This window comes from Pseudorca crassidens, chromosome 1 (genome assembly GCF_039906515.1).
Source record: "Pseudorca crassidens isolate mPseCra1 chromosome 1, mPseCra1.hap1, whole genome shotgun sequence".
Classification (NCBI taxonomy): domain Eukaryota; kingdom Metazoa; phylum Chordata; class Mammalia; order Artiodactyla; family Delphinidae; genus Pseudorca; species Pseudorca crassidens.
The window spans coordinates 10,595,677-10,602,956 of record NC_090296.1 but is presented as its reverse complement, the minus strand read 5'-3'; positions in this window follow the sequence as shown (position 1 = coordinate 10,602,956).

The following is a 7,280-nucleotide window of genomic DNA, read 5'->3' as shown; positions in this document are numbered from 1 at the left end:
CTCTCTGAACCAACAGAGGTAAGGAAAAGGGCAGGGGGAGAAACACAGCCCCTGGAGTCAGATAGATGTGGTTTCCTGGTGCCTCTCCGACACTTCCTAGCTGGGAGATCTCCCCTTTCTGAGCCTAAAGCCCCTTGTCAATCAAATGGAACAAATAATCATCCCTGCTGATAGGGGGAGGGTGAAGTAAGGCCTGAACATATAGTGTATAAACGCCCAGCATGGTCCCTTCACTGCTTTCAGTGTTCAATGTGCGGGGCTCTTCTAGTAGAATTATTAAGCAGAGACCCATGAAGATCTTAATGAAATGTCTACACGTGGCAGAAGCTCTGATGGGCAGTATTGATTAATAAAACTGGGAAGATGTATGAATATATATAACTAAATCATTTTGCTATACACCTGAAACTAACACAACATTGTAACTTAACGATACTCCAATACTAAAAAAACAAACAAATAAACAAAAACACTGGGAAAAACCACGTATAACCTAAGAAATCCAACCTCCTGTAGGCCAGATCAATCTAGATGTTGGTTCCATTGGTGAAGCTAATCAAAAGGGTGGTATGGACTGAACTTTGTCCCCTCAAATTCAGTATTGGAGCCCTAACCCTCAGTGTGTGACTGAAGTTGAAGAAGGGGCCTTTAAGAAGGTAATTAAGGTTAAATGAGGTCATAAGGGTGGGGCCCTGATCTGATAGGATTAGTGTCCTTATAGGCAGAGGAAGAGATACCAGGAGTGCCTGCACACAAAGTCCATGTGAGGACAAAGAGAGGAGGTGACCAGCTGCAAGTCAAGAAACCAACCTTGCCAGCACCTTGATCTTGGACTTCCAACCTCCAGAACTGGAGAAAATAAATTTCTATTCTTTAAGCCACTCAGTCCCTGATATTTTGTTACAGTGACAAAAACAGGGGGTCTTGAGCCCCATCTGTCACTTGCTGCCTCCAGGGTTTTCATCTCCCTGGAACTTGCAAGGATAGCACTGAAGCCCCACCCAGAGCATCACAGGTACATGCAGGTCACCTTCTGCATGGCTGGATGGTGAGTGCCAAGGGGAGAGGTCTGCTTTGGACCTTCTTAGAATGATGTGCAAGTAAGGGAAATGAGTTCACAGCAATTCCTCCTTTTCCTTACCTCCAGGGGTGGGTTCAGTGGTGGCTCCCCAAAGATATGTCCATGTCCTAACTCTGGGAACTTGTAAATGTGACCTTATTTGGGGAAAGGGTCTCTGCAGATCTAATCCAGGGTAAGATGAGATCATTTTGGATTTAGGGTGGGTCCTAAAACTAATGACGTGTCCTTTATTTTTTTTATTTTTTTGACATCTTTATTGGGTATAAATGCTTTACATTGTTGTGTTAGTTGCTGCTGTATAACAAAGTGAATCAGCTATATGTATACATGTGTCCCCATATCCCATCCCTCTTGCGTCTCCCTCCCACCCTCCCTATCCCACCCCTCTAGGTGGTCACAAAGCACCGAGCTGATCTCCCTGTGCTATGCGGCTGCTTCCCACTAGCTAGCTATTTTACATTTGGTAGTGTATATATGCCCATGCCACTCTCTCACTTCATCCCAGCTTACCCTTCCCCCTCCCCGTGTCCTCAAGTCCATTCTCTACATCTGCATCTTTATTCCTGTCCTGCCCCTAGGTTCTTCAGAACCTGTTTTTTTTTTTTACATTCCATATATATGCATTTGCGCATGATATTTATTTTTCTTCAGACTTACTTCACTCTGTATGACAGACTCTAGGTCCATCCACCTCACTACAAAGAACTCAATTTCAGACAAGTGTCCTTTAAATATGAGAAAAACAGAGAGAGATCTAACACAGAGAGAGACACTGGGGAGGTAGCCCTGTGAAAATGGAGACAAGATTGGGCTTAATGCAGCCACAAGCCAAGGACCGCCTGGAGCCGCTGGAAACTGGGAGAAGCAAGCAACAGAATCTCCCCAAGAGACTTCGGAAGGAGCACGTGCCTGCCAGCACCTTGTCTTCAGATCTGTGGCCTCCGGAACTGTAAGAGAATAAATTTCTGTTGTTTTAAGCCTCCACGTTTACCGTAACGTGTTAGGATGGCCACAGAAAACTGATATGCCTCCCCATCCCCAGCCAGTTCAATCCCTAATCTTAGATTCATGGACAAGTGAAATCAGAAGTAGCAACTAATGTCATGACACAGAGTTCCTAATGACAACAGCTCCCGTTTCTGGAGGATTTGCTCCTTGTAGACCCTGGGGTACGTGTATCACGCCCATTCTCCCCCTCGCGATGAAGAAAATGAAGTTCAGGCGAGGTGACTTGCCCAAGTCACAAAGCTCACACCTGGCAGGGCCAGAATGAGAACGGAATCAGTCCAATGCCAAAGCCAGTGGGATACTGAATCAGATCTGCAGGTAACAGCAACAAAACGCTCTGTGAGCCCCAGACGGTTGCAGGAGGACCAAAAGCAGAGTTGATGTAACAAACCCCAGCACAGATGAGGAAGCGGTAGTTCTCTGGGGTTTGTAGCAAGAGGATTTTATCTCGATGAACGTACAAGGGTCTGTGAAGGATGACCATAATGCCTTCGGGTCCCCTGGTGACCTACAAAGATGCAAACACCTGGTCGCACTGCATGAGCCCAATCGTTCAGCAAAAATACAAATTCTGTCGCCTCTGTAGCTGCTTCCGGTCTGTCTGCTACTCACTCTGCAGTTGGTGCTGCCTCCAGCGCAGGAAAGTGGAGGGAAAGGCAGACATGCACGCAGCAGGTTCCACCACACAGCAGGGCCCAGCAAGAACAACCTCAAGCCGGTGCTGAAAGGCATGTACTCATTTACTCACTCACTCACCCACTCCTTCTACAGATGTCTCTACGTCCTAATGTTAGAAGTAACAACTATGTAACTAGTTCGTATGCTCTTTAATCTCCAAACACCCTCCCTGATACATAGTAGATGCTTAATAAATACCGGTTGAACTGAACTGAACTTAGAGAAGGGGAAACCGAAGCCCAGAGAGGCGGGAGTCTTACCCAAGCTCACAAAGGGACCGAACGCCAAGCCTCCATAGGGCCCGGTCACATCCTCTTGGCGCACCGAGGCTCTGGGTCTGGGGCCAGTGTCTATTTCCCTGCTCACCTGACTGCCTCCTGAGCAGCTGCTGGAAGATGATAGGATTTTCAAGAGGCAGTACTATGGGGAAAAGAGGTATCCTTGGCAGAGGGAGCAGCATGGACGGATGCTGCGAGGCACACGTAGGGGCCAGGCCAGCCCGACTGCCTGGGTACTGGCCTTTCTACTCCCTTCTTTTAACTAATTAATTTATTTATTTATTTTTGGCTACACTGGGTCTTCGTTGCTGTGTGTGGGCTTTCTCTAGTTGTGGCGAGTGGGGGCTACTCTTCGTTGCGATGCGCGGGCTTCTCATCGTAGTGGCTTCTCTTGTTGCGGAGCATGGGCTCTAGGCAAGCGGGCTTCAGTAGTTGTGGAGCACGGGCTCAGTAGTTGTGCGCGGGCTCAGTAGTTGCAGCTCCCGGGCTCTAGAGCGCAGGCTCGGTAGTTGTGGCGCATGGGCTTAGTTGCTCCATGGCATGTGGGATCTTCCCAGACCGGGGCTCGAACCCGTGTCCCCTGCATTGGCAGGCGGATTCTTACCCACTGCACCACCAGGGAAGTCCTCTACTCCCTTCTTGAAGGTCACACGCTCGACCCCCTGGGCTTCAAAGTATTTCCCTGTAAATGTCATCCTGTAATGCTTTCAGAAGAAAGATAATGAACATTTCCTAACTTCAAAAGAGTGCTCACAGTTTTCCCTGCTGCCTTCTCACAGATCCTAAAATTAAATGGAACACTGAAATGCTCCAGCCAGGGGGATCGGAGAGGACAAGGCCCCATCCCCTTATTAAGTATCATTACAGACAACGGTAGAAGGAGTTAGATTTGGGGACATCATTGCAGGGCAAAGCAGGATATTAATGTCCTAGGGTTGCTGCAACAAATGACTGCAAACTTGGTGGCTTCCAGCAGTGGAAGTGTATTATCTTCCAGCTCTAGAGGCCAGAAGTCCAAAACTAACAGGTTGGCCGGGCCAAGGCACCTCTGAAAGCTCCAGGGGAGGATCCTCACTGCTTCTTCTCGCTCCCGGGGGCTGCAGGTGTCCATGGCTTGTGGCAGCATCAGCCCAATGTGCCTCCATTTCACAGAACCCTCCCGCTGGTGTGTCTTCTCCCCTTCCTCAAACCCCCCTTTCCTTTCTCTTATAAGGATGCCCATCATGGGACTTAGGGCCCACCCTAAATCTAGCATGATCTCTTGAGATCCTTAGCTTAATTACATCTACAAAGACCCTTTTTCCAAACAAGGTCACAGTCACAGGTCCCAGGGGTTAGGACTTGGACATATCTTTTGGGAAACACAATGCAACCCACTGCAGGAAAAAAAAAAAAAAGGAGGCCAAATGCTTTTAAGGCCCTACACTTTCCACAGAGGATACAAACTAAATGGCCCACAAACGCCTTCTAAGGGACGGCCAGTTCTGTGGCCTGCATTGTCAGGGAGCCACCTAACACACGGCAGGGGCCACATGTCTTGGGCCATAACAGTGACGGGCCGGGTGAAAAACAGATACTTCCATGAAGCAGCCTGGATGCGGGAGAGGCCAAAAAATAAGAGGTAAAGAATGTCAGAGCTGAGAGCGACACTGCCAGGTATAATCTGAAGTCCTCAAGCGGGGGGGACATCGACCAACATGGCATCATAGGACCTGTCACACAGCATGTTCACATCCGTCAAATCATGTGGGCCCTTCCACAACCCTGGCAGGCGGACAAGGCAGGATTAATGACTCTCCCTAACAGATGGGGAAACTGAGGTCCAGAGGTTGAGTGTGGTGGCCAATGGTCACCAAGCCAGGAGGTGGCAGAGGCCTACCTTCTGGGGCCGATCCAGGTCTCTCCCCGTTCCTCCCACCCCCATGCTTAGTCCTAATTCGAAGCCTAACTTGGCCATAATCAGCAGGAAAGAGACAAACAGGGCCGAGCGGGCTGGTGCTGCCGGGGCCCGGCTCATAGGAGCGAGCCTCTCTGCCGACACACTCCTGACCTCCCGACCTCCATCGCCCCGTGCCCAGCCCCGTCTCTCAGGCCTGAGAGTTGTCCTCCAACCCCCAGGAAGAGCAACGGGGAAGGCGTTGGGAAATCCTTGCCGCCTGTCCTCTGGCTTTGCGCTCCAGGGGGTCCCACCCTCTCTGCCCGGCCCAGAGCTCAGAGGAGGGTTTGACTCCCGCCTGTCCCCAGAAGCACTTGCCCTGGGCCTGTCAGTTCCTTCCTCTGTCGAATGGGAAGAACAGTCCCTGCCATGGCCACATCCCCTGGTTGTTGCAGAGACAGGGAGTGAACAGTTGTGAAGGGGGTTCTAGAAGCTGTAAGTTGCCGCACGCGTGCTTGAGCTAGTGCCCGTGGGTGAGGATTGGTGCCTACGGCCGGCTCGGGATTTGGAGCTGGGGGATAGGGGGATCCTTGATGTGTCAGCGGCCCAAGAATTATAGCATCTGGAAAAATCACTTTGATGAACTCGACTACCAGCCACAAATCAGTGTATTTTAAAACTCGTTCCAAAAATGAAAAAAAACCCAACAATCTTCTTTGCAGAAGGCCCTGAGTGAGATGCTTTTCTCTCCTTCTGTGATGGCAGCTGGAGAGAAGACTGAGCAGATGCTGGTGAGATATGGCCCCGCAGGCATCTCTGGGCCAGAAAGGCCTGTGGCTGACGTGGATGTGAATGCTGTCTTAGCATGACCCTGGTCATCTCCTTGACTATCTCCCGACACCTGGGAGGACAGAGAAGCCTATTCCGCAGGTGAGTTTTAAATAGTGAACTGAACACTATGCAGTACCAGACTGTGGATTCCCAGCAAGCTCCGACCTTCCGTTCCTTCCATTCTCTGCCCAGCCAAACCCTCTCACTGGCGGCACCCTGCCTCCCCACCTCCAAGCCTTTGATCAAGCTGTCCCCTCTTCCTGAAGGACTCTCTCCCTCTCACCTGCCCATCACCAGGTGCCTCAAACCACAGAGCTCCAACGAGCCACCACCAGAAGTCTTCTAGGACCCCTCCTCTGCCAACCACAGGATGCCATGGGGTGCCCAGCACCCTCCACCTCAGTACTGGTCACCTAGTATCGAATCAGCCTAATCCTCCTGCCTGAGGACGGACGCTGCTCCATTCCTGTTTGTGACCCAACTCAGAACAGGGCCCGGCACTCGGTAGGACTGGCAAGCGTTGGATGAACGGCTTGCACACAGAAACACTGGAGTGTGACAGCCAGACACCTTCCTCTCTAGTCTGAGCAGGGTGGCTTCCTTGCTGCCACCATACCTGCCTGTCTTCATGCCTCTGCTCTGCCTGGCCAAATACTAACTGGTCTGCAACTCCCACTTCCTCCAGGAAGGCTTCCAGGGTTGCAGCCATCTTTCCTCTTGGTCTCCAAGTCAAAGTCACATAATCGAGCCCTTCTTGACATCCTGTTTCCTATTGTCCTGAAATTGTTTCTTACACACACAGACTACAGCCCCAAGAGAGCAGCTCCCAGGCAGCAGGCACCATATTGTGTTCTTCCATATGCTGCCTTATAACCCGCCCCCTACCCCCATCACAGGAGGCCTACTGTGCTAAGACCCCAGAGAAAGGAAACAAAGCATTAGGCAAACAGATGTAAACCCTGCCTCCATCCCTTATTGACAACAGACTCCATTTCTGGCTTAAACTCTAAACTTTAGACTGGCGAGGAGCAAACTTTTTCTATGAAAGACCAGACAGTTAATATTTTCCATTTTGTAAGCCCTACTATCTCTACTGCAACTGTTCAACTCTGCCATTAAAGGGGGAAAGCAACTGTAGAAAACTCATAAATGAATGGGCATGGTTGTGTTCCAATAAAACTTTATTGACAAAACAGACAGTGGACCAGATTGGTCCTCTAGCTGTAGTTTGTCCACCCCAGCTTTGGAGGATTACTTGAGATGACATTGAAACCCCTCTCCACACAGACAACATCAGACCACACCATAAAATATCCCAAACTGCCTCAACCCCTAGCTCCCTCCATCTCCGCAGAAGAATTGGTTTTCATCTCAGCATTTACCCCTGAAATCTGAAATCACAGCCTGTCTGCTCGGGGACTAAATGTGTCCCCCAACAGAACCAGGAACTCCAGGGTACTCCAGTCTCCTCAGCACCTAGAACAGTGCCTGGCACAGACAGGGCACCCTTTTAACATTTGTGAACTGA